The sequence below is a fragment of the Nomascus leucogenys genome, chromosome 8 (assembly GCF_006542625.1).
Source record: "Nomascus leucogenys isolate Asia chromosome 8, Asia_NLE_v1, whole genome shotgun sequence".
Taxonomy (NCBI): domain Eukaryota; kingdom Metazoa; phylum Chordata; class Mammalia; order Primates; family Hylobatidae; genus Nomascus; species Nomascus leucogenys.
The window spans coordinates 5,283,370-5,297,939 of record NC_044388.1 but is presented as its reverse complement, the minus strand read 5'-3'; the positions used below and the strand labels follow the sequence as shown (position 1 = coordinate 5,297,939).

The window sequence follows — 14,570 nt, the reverse complement described above, 5'->3', positions numbered from 1 at the left end:
CTCCAAAAGAAGAAACAATATTTGTCCAGCCCTGCATCCTCGGCCCTACCTACCTATGAACAAGGGCAAGACTGTCTTTAAACAAGACCTGGAACGTCAAACAAACCTGATTTCCTATCTCATGTCAAACCTATTATAAATTTAACATTTTGCTTTCTTAATTGTTACAGTACAGGGTTGTACTTTAGGAATCTCTGTATGTAATATTAAGAGACAATTTACTCAGGTGATAGCATTTAAATCTGCATACACCCAGTACTATCCACTCTACTTTTCATTAAATGTGCATTAACCTAAAATTACCCTAGACTGTAAAAGTATGAGGATTGTGGTAACATACCATTAAAGTGACAGTAAATCGACAGAAACATAACGTTAGATTTTTCAGTTCAGTTGCTTTGCAGACTATAAACGTGAACTATTCTTTCATGAAGTTATAGATATTTTCAATGAACACAACTGACCTCTCTGGGGGTCTGCTCTTAAATTAGGGAAATTAAAGGAAATTTAGATATAGATGTAACCATATTTTCATAAAGAAAATTAAAGCTGGAAAAATATCTAATTACAGTTACTAATTTGCAGCAATATTATTTCCTACTGCAATGCACTAAAATGTATCCATGAGAAGCTAATGAAGTCATTTATTGACACAGCCTTCCTTTTTTTTTTATTTTTTTTTTTTATTATACCTTAGGTTTTAGGGTACATGTGCACAATGTGCAGGTTTGTTACATATGTATCCATGTGCCATGTTGATTTCCTGCACCCATTAACTCGTCATTTAGCATTAGGTATATCTCCTAATGCTGTCCCTCCCCCTCCCCCCACCCCACAACAGTCCCCGGAGTGTGATGTTCCCCTTCCTGTGTCCATGAGTTCTCATTGTTCAATTCCCACCTATGAGTGAGAACATGTGGTGTTTGGTTTTTTGTCCTTGCGATAGTTTACTGAGAATGATGTTTTCCAGTTTCATCCATGTCCCTACAGAGGACACGAACTCATCATTTTTTATGGCTGCATAGTATTCCATGGTGTATATGTGCCACATTTTCTTAATCCAGTCTATCATTGTTGGACATTTGGGTTGGTTCCAACTCTTTGCTATTGTGAATAGTGCCGCAATAAACATACGTGTGCATGTGTCTTTATAGCAGCATGATTTATAGTCCTTTGGGTATATACCCAGTAATGGGATGGACACAGCCTTCCTTTAAGGCTACTCTGGCTTGTTTACTGTTTCCAAATGCTGCAGTGTTGTTGTGGTTTAAAAATATTTTAAAAAGGGAAAACTGTAATTACCATAATTGATTATCTAGCTATAATAGTTTCTACTCCAAAACTTTCTCACAAAGCAACAATGATAAATTTTAAAGACCTAAGTGTTTTTTCTTATCTGATTTATACAATTTATATTATTCTAAAAATTTTAGTATGCAAGTCATATATATATAATTTAATTAAAAAGTAAAAGATATTATTCACCTTAAGACAATCACTGTTTTCGTTTTAATGTATTTGTTTCTCATGCATTACTCATATTTGTACAACATTTTAACCTCTGCATGGCCTTCATTTTGACTTCATTGCATATTCAGCCTTCTGATAAGAAATCCTAAGTTAAAGATAGTGACAGAGAAATACTTTCTTTGGTTCTCCTGTGGTGTCTTGGAGGAGATAGAATATCTCTGATATTGCGGAAGCTAGACAATTAAGGAAAACTTTATAGTGAGAGACACCAAAACTCATATGCTTGTGAATTCCATTAACTATTTCATTTCGCAATAATGGCAATAATAAAACACATTTTTGCAGCTCTCTAGAACTTACAGTGGTCCTGTAGAAACCTTTCCAGTTCACTAATACAAAATCCCAATAATGTACGAACTGTCAAGGATATACTTTGTAGGTGGAAAAACTAGTCTCCTATCTTCACATGATTTAACCCCAGGAATAGATCGGGGAATTAGCAGCACCAAGCTAGAAGTTAGTATCTTCTCGCTTTCTTTTCTCCACAAATTCTACACTCCAAGAGTTCATGGTGTGAACACAGGATGTTCCCATCCACCTGTATGTTTCTGGTCCATGATGGCAGAATAAGAATTTACAATTAAATAATTTTTTTTAGTACTTTTTTTTGCCCCTGCCAGCACATGCAAACATACTCTTTCATGTATCTACTTAAGCACTATGGACTTTAGTTCCAATCTTTATTATGTGACTTGGAAAGAGAGTCCTGGAGTCTCTGATATATATGGCTTCTTGCAGCTACTTAAAAGTGGATTTAAAAATCCACCTCTGTGCAATCTTTCCAGGATCTGGCATCTAGAAGTTCATTTCAGAAAAATAATGTAATAATATCCCAAGTTGACTGAGACAAAAACTGTAAGATTGAATCTCATCAAATGTGCAGTTGAAATCCAATATTGAGCTTACTGACTCTAAAATTTTTTTTAATTATACTTCTTTTGATTAAAAGACAGCAGGGAATAAAATATCTAGTATACAGTAATACAGTGATATAGCACATCAGTGACCTTCTCTGAAAAATTTTCATTCTAACAATCAAAGAATATATTTTATTTTTCTGGTTTCTTTTCTTTTTTTCTTTTTTCTTTCTTTCTTTTTTTTTTTTTTTGACAGAGTCTTGCCCAGGCTGGAGTGCAGTGGTGTGATCTTGGCTCACTGCAGCCTCAGCCTCCCAGATTCCAACGATTCTCCTGCCTCAGCCTCCAGAGTAGCTGGGACTACAGGTGCATGCCACCACGCCTGGCTAATTTTTTGTATCTTTGTAGAGACGGGGTTTCACTATGTTGCCCAGGCTGGTCTTGAACTCCTGAGCTCAGGCAATTTGCCCGCCTCAGCCTCCCAAAGTGCTGGGATTACAGGCATGAGCCACCGCTCCAGGTAAGAACAGATTTTAATGCCAGACTAACTATTTCTCATGTACTAACTGATCAAATCACAAACAATGTGCTTACATAAGTTATTTTAGTTTCAAAATCAAACTTTGGGCCGGGTGCGGTGGCTCACGCCTGTAATCTCAGCACTTTGGGAGGCCAAGGTGGGTGAATCACAAGGTCAGGAGATCGTAGCCATCCTGGCTAACACGGTGAAATCCGTCTCTACTAAAAATACAAAAAGAAATTAGCCAGGCGTGGTGGTGGGCGCCTGTAGTCCCAGCTACTCAGGAGGCTGAGGCAGGAGAATGGCGTGAACCCAGGAGGTGGAGTCTGCAGTGTCTCAACATCGTGCCGCTGCGCTCCAGCCTGGGCGACAGAGCGAGACTCCATCTCAAAAAAAAAAAAAAAAAAAAATCAAACTTTGATACAATACCAAAGTAGTAAACAATAAGTAACAGTTGAATATAGTAAGTTTTCTTATGGAAGGGCTGAAGGTTAAAAAATACGTGAGAAGCAGCTACAAAGCTCTACAAAAATCTGGCTTGTGTTGGCTTCCAAAAATCACTGGCTTTAAATCCCTTATCTTCTGATAAGTAGCTGTGTAGCCTTGGGCGAATTACTGTTTCCATTATAGCATCCTTATCTGTAAATAAGAATAGCTCCTCAGTGACCTACCTCATTGCAATGGAGGAAAAAAAAAAAGGAAACGTATGCCAAAATATTTAGAAGGTATTTTTCTCCTTCCATTTCCCACTTTATTAACTTTAAAATTACATATTAATCATCAATCTTAACCATATGCTCTATTTATTATGAAACACCTTAATCTGCCCATATCAGAATCCATATATTTAATATAAGTCATTGAATGACAGGACATCCCAGTTATCAAGGTTTAAAATTTTAAAATATATTTAAAGAAATAATATAAATGGTGTACTCACTGCTCCTTCTGCCAAACAACATTTCCCCACTTTTCTAGAAAAATCAGCCTTTTTGTGTATCTTTCTTCACCATATTGATTTACCCAGAATGTATTTCCTCTTCTCTTGCTCCAAATAAAGTCCTGCTCATCTTTGAAGCCCCCCAGCCCTCAGTCATCTATCTATCTCCTTCAATTCTAGGTGCATATATTGTCTTACTACACCATTTAAATTTCTGTTGCCCTCAAATTCTTTGATGTGGGTTAGATTTGTCTCCCCCTTCTATGTTTACTGAGGAGCAACGATTTATATTGCACACAGCGTTGGGTGCACTGGTGGTGGAGTTACACAGACATTAGTCAGAATCAGTACTTTCTATTATATGGCCTTGGACAAGTTATTCACTTAGTTTTATTTTCCTTATCTTTAAAATGTCAAATTGTTACGTGAGTACTAAAAAGTACACAGTGCATTTATATAGGGTCTAGCATGTAGTGAGCTCTCAAAAAATGGAAATTGCAATACTTACTAAAGTTAATACAGTTCCCTTCCTCTTCCATGATATCTACCACAGTACTTGCCACATGATTTGTGATCCATACATACCTGTTGTTTGAATAACCCCTTTACTAACTATAATGATGAGGTCAATAGTAATGGACATGTTTTAAATTCTTTGTGGTATACCAAATTTTTACTCCACAGAATTATGACTGATATTGGTGATACAGTTCACTGCACTACCAAATCTCAATACCACAAATTGTATCCTAATATTTCCGTGTCCGAAAATGCCAATCATTGTTATTGATACTGGCTCTCTGACATAGTCGAATGTCCCAAACAAACTCAGAAAGCCAGAAAGAGAACTAAAATACGTATCAAAATCTAGAGATAAGAGAGCTAATGGCTGCTTTGGTACCTTCCTGAATTTCTCCCTATTGTGCTATGGATACTTATATCTAGAGATGCTTTGAACATGCATTTTCTCCAAGTGCCAAAAAGCCAGAAGTTATCACAATATTCTGCTTAATAAAGAATATCGACATCCTTAAATGACCTTCTGAGATAAAGAATAAATCTAAAACATTACCAATGTAGCAAAATCATAATTACCACTGGGTTATCAAAAGATTTAGTGGTAAATTTTTAAATGTTCACAATTATGGTGGCGGAGCTTCACTGTCAGCATCTGGATTGCTGCTGCAGTTAGTATATTGCACATTGACAACAGAAAATAGATGTTCGCTTTCAATGAAATCAATGAAGAAGCAAGATATTTGGAAGTAACTCATTTATTCACTAACACTACATTAGTTTCTTTGTTCCCTGTATACTTGTTTTAAAAATCTGTATCAACATGATTTATCATTGATATTATTTTTATATTTTTTCTTATGAAATTTTGAGTTTGCAGAGTTGTCATTCCACTATTATTTTATCTTCACAATAAGCAAGACATTACAAAAGAAGTTCTTTACTAGAAAGATTTGGGATAAATGGAATTGAATATATAAGCATCACATAGAGTTCTTATTTGGTTTAATGTATAAATTTAATTGTACAAAAAAACTACAAAGATTGGCATTGATATTTTAATGTATTAAATATTATTGTAATGTATTAATGTAAATATTTCATTCTGTATTAAATGATTATTTAGTTTTATAATCACTAGTTGTTCAAATAAGAGCTATCTTCTTCTTAATGTTATCCAGCTGATGCTCTCCTATTGTCAATCTATTTCCTGTAAATTTAAACATTTGAGTGTTCTCAGTTTATGCCTACATACAGAGCATTTTCAGAATTATAAATTATATATATATGCTATATTTGATGATTACAATAAAAACTATGCATAATAAAAAAAAAAAAAAAAAAAAAAAAAAAAAAATATAAAAAAAACTATGCATACATACTTACCCTAATAGAATTTTACCATATAATGCACATAAAGGTTTAATACAAGGTACAAGAATGCTGAACTATATTTGAAAGTAGATATTCATAAATGCAAATATTAATAATAAATCTCAGTGACATACTTTGTATAAACTGCTGACATTGTCATGATGCTTATATATGATAATAACCAATGTAGTCATGTGATTATTGATTGCGCAAAGTTCAAGAATTTCAGAAATGAAATTTAAATGAGACTTGGACTTTCCAAAACTCAAAGACGATACGTAATACCAGATTTTGGCTGAAAATTTAACATTCATGTATTATTCATATACTTTATGCATATATATATATATGTGCACAAACGTCTATATAATAGATGCACATCACTGAACATAAATCATACGATATATGCAGCTTTATATCTTTTTTCAGTTACCATATTATATTTTATTGGTTTATTAAGTATTATTTTAAGAATTGTACAATATTCCAATATCCACCTATTTCAAATTTATTAACAATTCCCTTATTACTAGACTTCTCCGAAATTTCTTATTGTTTAACACATATTACTTTAACATTTAAAAAAACAAAAATATTTTTAAAAACCATATTAACAAAACATCAACTCGGATATTTACTAAAGCTAAAACTTTACATCTAAAAGTTAAAAGATTAATTGAATTAAGAAAAAAACTTTAAAAACTTATATATGTGTGTATGTGTATAGTCACCATAGAGGGTGAATAAAACAGAGAAGTTTAGTATCAATTCTGTTTTCAGTTCTTAATCCTTTTTTCATATTGCCACCTTAAAATTCTGATTTTAAAAATCTTTACAGTTACTGCTGATATTAACATTTGCTGTTTATTTACTCACAAACGCAAACACTTATTTGCTGAGCCAATATTTATTTGAGAACCTATTAAGTCCCAAGTCTTCTTCTGGGTGTTGGGGGTATAACTGTGAACAAAACAAAACAAAAAAACCTTCTCTCATGAATTTCAAGTTCAGTCATTAACATGTGAAGCAAGACCTTAAGGAAATAATGGAACAAGCCATGTGTTTATCTAAAGGAACAGTAGTGTAGGGAGCAACAAGTGCAAAAGCCCTGAGGCATTCCAGGAATTTTTTAAAGCACATCAAGTGACCCAGTGTGGCTGGAGCTGTGTGAGTAAGGAGAAGAGCAGTAGAAGAGAGAAATAGGAGATCATATAATTGTCAATTATTTGAAGGCTTATCAGAAATATTCACCACAAGATTACAAATTTTATTTTATTTAAATATTTCCAATATACACAAGAAAGAAACTCCTAAAATTTCAAGAATATATGTAAAATACCAAGGTCATTTGATAAGTAAGTAGCCTGAAAATAGGAGCAAAGACACCACCTTACTGTTACAGAGCAGGGATGGTAGACAAGGCTCTGCCCACTGCCTTCATTCCTACAGTAGAAGGGGAGGGCAGAGCATTTTTTCATGGTGATTGTATGAAATAGAAAAGGGATGGTGAACATGCTTCTGTCCTTCCGGGGTACCTTTCTCTGGTACATTGTCTAGACAGAATACTTTTCATGGGGTTTTATTTATCCACACACATTAGCTTTTCTGGATTTTTAGGCTTCTCTAGCACCTAGACTTGGATATATAGAAAGGAAGACCACTTCAGGGGTATTCACCAGAGTGGTATTCTTCAAGTTTCAGTGTCCCTAATCCACTTGGCTTCTTCCTTCTTTCAGATTCTTTGTTGCCTTATAAATTTTATGCAGGGTTTTGGTGTGTTGTAGATATTGGGAGAATTAGGGTCAAATGCATTTACTCCAGCTGGTTTGGACACAAATGCTTCCTTTAAAACTAAGATATAAAGTAAATTTATTTGAAAGGGGTAGCCTTTTCAACAGGGAATGTTGATATCTATATGCAAAGGAAATCGTCCTTGAATTGAATCTCACATCAGATGCAAAAATTTATTCAAATAAAACAGAGATCTAAATGGAAAACTATAAAATCATGAAATTTTAAACAAAAGGTAGGAGAAAATCCTCATGAACTAAGCTTAGACAAAGAGTGCTTAGACATAACACTAAAGCAAGATCCACAAAAGAAACAACTGATAAGTCTAACTTAATCAAAATTAAAATATTTTTGCTCTATAAAATCACTATTAGTTGAATGAAAAACAAGCTACAGACTAGTAGAAAATACTTATGGATCACTATTTAACAGAGGCCTTATAAACAGAACATATAAAGAGCTTTTCAAATTTAAAAGTAAGAAAATAAACTACCCTAATTTAAAGAATAGAAGACTTGAATAGACTCTTTGCCAAAGAGAATGTACAGACAAAAAATGAGCACCTTTGAAAAAATATTCAACATCTTTAGCCATTAGGAATATGAATATTAAAACCACAATATGCAGTTACTACACACCTATCAAAATACAAAATTAAAAGCAATAGTGATAGCACTGTATTTGGATTAAGATGTGAACTAACGGGATCACTCACATATTGCTAGTGGGAATGTAAAATGGCACCATTCCAGAAAATAATGTTATAGTTTCTTACAAACTAAATATGTTCTTAGCAATTGAACTTTTGGTCATTTATTTCAGAGATATAAAAACTCATGTTAAAACAAATGTTGATAGCATCTTTATTCATAATAGGCCAAAACCAAAAAAAAAAAACATTTGTTTTGTAATGAATAGTTAAACAATGTGTTGTACAAACATATCATAGAAAAATACTCAGCCACAATGAGGAAAGAACTATTGATACACAGAACTACCTGGATGGATCTCAGGGAACTAAATGGAAATAAAAACAATCTCAAAATTTTACATACAAAATTAATCCATTTATATTACATTCTTAAAATGAAAAAATACAAAGATTATAGAGAGATTAGTGTTTGCCAGGGATTAGAGCACACAGGAGGAAAGAATGTAACTGTGGCTCTAAAAGGGTAACTACTATCAGTATTTGGCTAAAAGAGTGTGTCTCTCTTTAAATCAATTAGACATTTTCATAGTTCTGAAGAGCTGGATTGTTGTGAATTTTCTCTAACAAAACTGCTATGTAAAGGAGGTTACACTTTATTCTGAAACATAAAATTAAATCAAAAGGATTCCCAATGGCTACCTATAAAGATTGTATTGCTGTAATAACTAAGCTAAACAGAAACTACATTTCTGAGAATTCCATTCCCTTTGTGGTAGAATTGACCATCAAAGAAACTACATGACATTTAGAAAGGGAAAGTGAAGCAGCCTCCACGTTTATACTTGAAAGGTCAGTGTAGTGTAAGGCTCTGCTGTAGGTCAAGTACATTATCTGAGATTTTCTGAAAGAGTTACCAACCTTTCTGGTTCAGTTGAGGCTGTACTGTTCTGGTACTGAAAGTCCCTCATCTCAGGAAACTCCTCAGTTCCAAGTAAATCAACACAACTGTTTACCTATGTTCTCCGCAATTTCAAGGCCATCTTTTCTTTAAGTATTGACTGTCCTGCTACCTGCACAGCTGCCTACACAAGCCCAGCAACATACAGGCCCAGCAACAAACTTGGAAGCAATTATAGTAAAGTGCCTAATCAATCCCACGCTGTATAATGTCAAATTCCTATAATAAACCCTTTATCTTCTCTGCTCAAACAATAACTAATACTTCAATGGTTTTGTTTACTGTCATCATCTTGAGGACAAACATGGATAGTTATTCTAGCAGTAATAATAATTACTCCTTACTTTGGTATAATATTGTATATTTACTAATTACTTACAAGCACATTAATCTATTTGTTGTAATAATTGGAAAGGAAGCAGAATTGATATTAATATATCCATTATTTATAAGCATGTGGAATATAGCCTTGCTTTTGTTTTTAATAATTTCTCCTCTCTAGAAGGTAATAAAAATAGCCGTTTACCCAGACATTTAGAATATATCATCTGTTCTAGCATATTTTAAGGAGTCAGTGTGTGCAAAATATACTGAGGTAATCAAGTTATGGATAATCAACTTCTGTTAAAGAGTACCGCTTCTGGCTTAGCAGTTAATTTCTTCATTCCAACTTACAAGAACCCCAATCCAAGTTGACTAGTAAGTTTAAGTACCCAAGTAAAAGTTGTGGTTTTTTTTTTTTAATTGAGTCTGACTATGAGTCAATAGACTTAATCAAAGATATTTATGTCAGGATTCATATATTTGCATTAAATGTTTTTTCTTAGGCATTTACAGGACATCTAACTGGGATTTCTATTATATATTTTTATAATGCTTAACTAACAGTACTATTCAATTTCACTTTCTTCCTTTCTGGTTCCTCCTTTGACCTGGACTATGTTTCTAGATATCATTGCCTAGGTCAAATTACATCAACTTCCTTAAACTCAAGCTCTCTCCCATGAGTTCTACAGTTTGTCTTATGATGTCTGTCTTTTCCCATATACACACTAGTGATTTTTGGTCTCAGTTCACACACCCTTTACTTAAAGCCAGAATAAAGAAGAAATATTATGTGCTTGTTTCAATAGATATAGAAAAATAATTTGATAAATATATATTTTTAAAAAACTTTCCTTAAAAAGAAATTTTCTCTCTGGAATTAGATTTAGAAAAGGAAGATAGCTATTTCTGTTTCATACTGTACTGGAGGTTATTAGCCAAACCAAAGAGGTAAAAGTAATAAGAAAAAAAGGACATAAAACTATGATTATTTGCAGGCTATATAATTATGATTATCTGCATAAAGCTATCAAAGTTATCAAAAAATGACAAACTATTTGAAGCAAAAAGCAAATTTAGCAATGTTAATAGGCGTAAAGTAACTGAGAAAAATCAGTTGTATTTCTATATAACATCAACATAAACTTAAAAATAAAACTTGAGAAAAGTATTATTTATGAATATTATAAAAACATTAAATGCATTAAATTAAATTAAACATTAAATTTTACAAAATGATAAACTGAAAAATATAAAATGTTATTCACAGAAATTAAAGAATACCTTAAGTAGAGAAACGTACTATTTTTATGGATTAGAAGACTCAATATCTTGAAGATGTTAATCATTCTCAAATGGGTCCATAAATTGAATGCAATGAAAATCATAAAAAGTTTTGTGTCACGTGTGTGTGTGTGTGCACATATGTTTGAGTATAGAAATCAGCAAGCAGATTATGAAATTTTTATGCCTCCAGCTCCATCCATGTTCCTGCAAAGAATATGATCTTGGTTTTTCTTTTTTTTTTGACTGCATAGTATTCCATTCTGTATTTGTAGTACATTTAAGTCTACCATTAATGGGCATTTAGGTTGATTCTGTGTCTTTGCTATTGTGAATAACGAACCTACATGTACATATGTCTTTCTGGTAGAATGATTTATATTACTTTGGGTATATACCCAGTAATCAGATTGCTGGGTTGAATGGTAGTTCTGGTTTTAGGTCTTTGATGAATCACCACACTGATTTCCACAATGGTTGACCTAATTTGAACTCCCACCAACAGTGTATAAGCATTTCCTTTTCTCTGTCACCTTGCCCACATGTGTTATTTTTTGACTTTCTAATAATAGCCATTCTGACTGGTGTGAGATGGTATCCCACTGTGGTTTTCATTTGCATTTTTCTAATGATCAATAATGTTGAGGTTTTCTTCATATGCTTATTGGCCACATGCATGTCTTCTTTAGAAAATGTCTGTTCATATCCTTTGCCCACTTGTTAATGGTGTTTTTTTCTTGTAAATTTGTTCATCTTCCTCATAAACGCTGGATATGATATATTTGTCAGAGGCACAGTTTTCAAATATTTCCTCTCATTCTGTAGGTTGTCTGTTAATAGTTTCTTTTAATGTGCAGAACTCTTAAGTTTAATTTGATTCTATTTGTAAGTTTTTGCTTTTGTTTCAATTGCTTTTGGTGTTTTCTTAATGAAATCTTTGCATGTGTCTATATCCTGAATAGTATTGCCTATGTTGTCAATCAAAGTTTTGATAGTTTTGGGTTTTACCCTGGAGCCTTTAATCTATCTTGAGTTGATTTTTGAATACGATGTGAGGAAGGGGTCCAGTTTCAATCTTCTGCATATGGCTAGCCAGTTACACCAGCTTTATTTATTTAATAGAGATTCATTTCCCCATTGCTTGTTTTTCTCAGCTTTGTCAAAGATCAGGTGGTCGAAAGTGTGTGGCCTTATTTCTGGGTACCCTATTCTGTTCCACTGGCCTATGTGTCTGTTTTTGTACCAGTACCATGATGTTTTGGTTACTGTAGCCCTATAGTATAGTTTGAAGACAGATAGCATGATGCCTCCAACTTTGTTCTTTCTAATTAGCATTGTCTTGGCTACTTGGGCTCTTTTTTGGTTCTTTTTTTTTACAGCCCAGAGGTCCTTTATTATTTTTTTTAACACCTATTATGCCATGAATTCATAGGGAATAGGTTCCAGCAGCTCAGGCTCCTTCCCATTGGTTCTCATAAAGTGTGCTTCTCTGGGTGCAGCAGGCTGGCACTTTAGTTGAACCCAGGTACCTTTCTCTTTGGCTTCTTTCTTTTTCTGATCATTCTCCTTCACGCGTTTCAGGAAGCTATCTCGGCTCTTAGAGTGCTTAATGTGCTCAGTATGCACATTAATTCTCTTGGCAAGAATCTTGCCTTTGTTTGTTTACAACAATGCCAACAGCATGCTGGGTAACATTGTAGACTCTTCCAGTTTTGCCATGGTAACACTTGTGGGGCATTCCTTTTTGAACAGTACCCATTCCCTTGATGTCTACAATATCACCTTTCTTATAGATTCGCATATACGTGGCCAAAGGAACAACTCTATGTTTTCTAAAAGGCCTAGAGAACATATATTGGGTGCCTCTCCTCTTTCCCTTAGTTTTCGTCATTTTGGCGAATTACTGGAAGACAGCAGTTCCGGCTGAAAGCTCTTTTTTGGTTCTATATGATATAATTTGGCTCTGTGTCACCTCCCAAATCTCATATTGTAGCTCCCATAATTCCCATGTGTTGTGGGAGGGACCCTGTGGGAGATGATTGAATTATGGGAGTGGGTCTTTTCCATGCTGTTCTTGTGATAGTGAATGGGTCTCATGAGACCTCATGGCTTCAGAAATGGGAGTTGCCTTGCACAAGCTCTATTTGCTTGCCGCCATCCATGTAAGATGTGATTTACTCCTTCTTGCCTTCTGCCATGATTGTGAGGCTTCCCCAGATGCTTGGAACTGTAACTCCATTAAACCTCTTTCTCTTGTAAATTGCCCAGTCTTGGGTATGTCTTTATCAGCAGCGTGAAAACAGACTAATACACCATATAACGTTTACAATAGGTTTATCTAGTTCTATGAAGAATGTCATGGGTATTTTGATAGAAATAGCATTGAATCTGAAAATTGCTTTGGACAGTATTGCCATTTTAATGACATTTTAATCATCATTCTTTCAGTATGGCCATTTTAATGACATTTATTCTTCCTATCCATGAGCATAGAATATTTTTCCATTTATTTATATCGCCTATAATTTATTTGAGCAGTGTTTTGTAATTCTCACTGTAGAGATCTTTAGCCTCCCTGGTTTGCAGTATTCCTAGATTATGTTGAAACAACCTTGCATCCTGGGGAAGAAAACAACTTGATTGTGGTGGATCACCTTTTTGATGTGCTGCTAGATTCAGTTTGCCAGTATTTTATTCAGGATTTTTGCATCGATGTTCATCAGGGATATTGGCCTAACATTTTTTTTTCTTTGTTGTATCTCTTCCAGGTTTTGCTATCAGAATGATGCTAACCTCATAAAATGAGTTAGAAAGGAGTCCCTCCTTTTTAATTTTTTGGGATAGTTTCAGCATGAATTGGTATCAGCTCTTCTTTGTACCCCTGGTGGAATTCAGCTGTGAATCTATCTGGTCCTGTGCTTTTTTTTGGTTGGTAGATTATGTATTACTGCCTTAATTTCAGAACATGTTATTGATCTATTCATGGATTCAATTTCTTCCTGTTTCAGTCTTGAGAGGGTGTATGTGTCCAGGAAATTTTCTATTTCTTCTAGATTTTCTAGTTTATGTGCATAGAGGTGTTCATAGTATTCCCTGGTGGTTGTTTGCATTTCTGTGTGGTCGTGCTGAAATGCACCTTATCATTTCTAATTGCGTTTATTTGATTCTTCTCTCTTTTCTTCTTTATTAGTCTAGCTAGTGGTCTATTTTATTAATTTTTTAAAAAGCCAGCTCCTGGATTCATTGATTTTTTGAAGGGTTTTTTTGTGTCTCTGTCTCCTTCAGTTTGGGTCTGATCTTGGTTATTTCCTGTCCTCCGCTAACTTTAAGGTTTGCTTGCTCTTGGTTCTCTATTTTTTTTTTAGTTGAGATGTTAGTTTGTTAATCTGAAATCTTTCTAGCATTTTAATGTGGGCATTTAGTGCTATAAATTGCTCTGTTAATACCGCTTTAGCTGCATCCCAGAGATTCTGGTATATTGTCTCTTTGTTCTCATAAATTTCAAATAACTTCTTGATTTTTGCCTTAACTTCGTTATTTACCCAAGATTCATTCAGGAGCAGGTTGTTCAATTTCTATGTAGTTGTGTGTTTTTGAGTTGATTTCTTAATCTCGAGTTCTAATTTGATTGTGCTGTGGTCTGAGAAACTTTGCTATGATTTCAGTTCTTTTGCGTTTGTGGAGAAGTGTTTTATTTTCATTTATGTGATCAATTTTAGAGTAAGTGTTGTGTGGCAATGAGAAGAATGTATATTCTGTTGTCTTTTTGGGTGAAGAGATCTGTAGATATCCATAAGGTTCTCTTGATCTAGAGCTGAGTTCAG

General features: G+C 34.0%; 1 pseudogene; it reads right to left on the bottom strand.

Moving 5' to 3' along the window:
• Nucleotides 1–12,159: 12,159 nt before the first annotated feature.
• LOC105740140 lies at nucleotides 12,160–12,646 on the bottom strand (annotated as a pseudogene).
• Nucleotides 12,647–14,570: the final 1,924 nt, after the last annotated feature.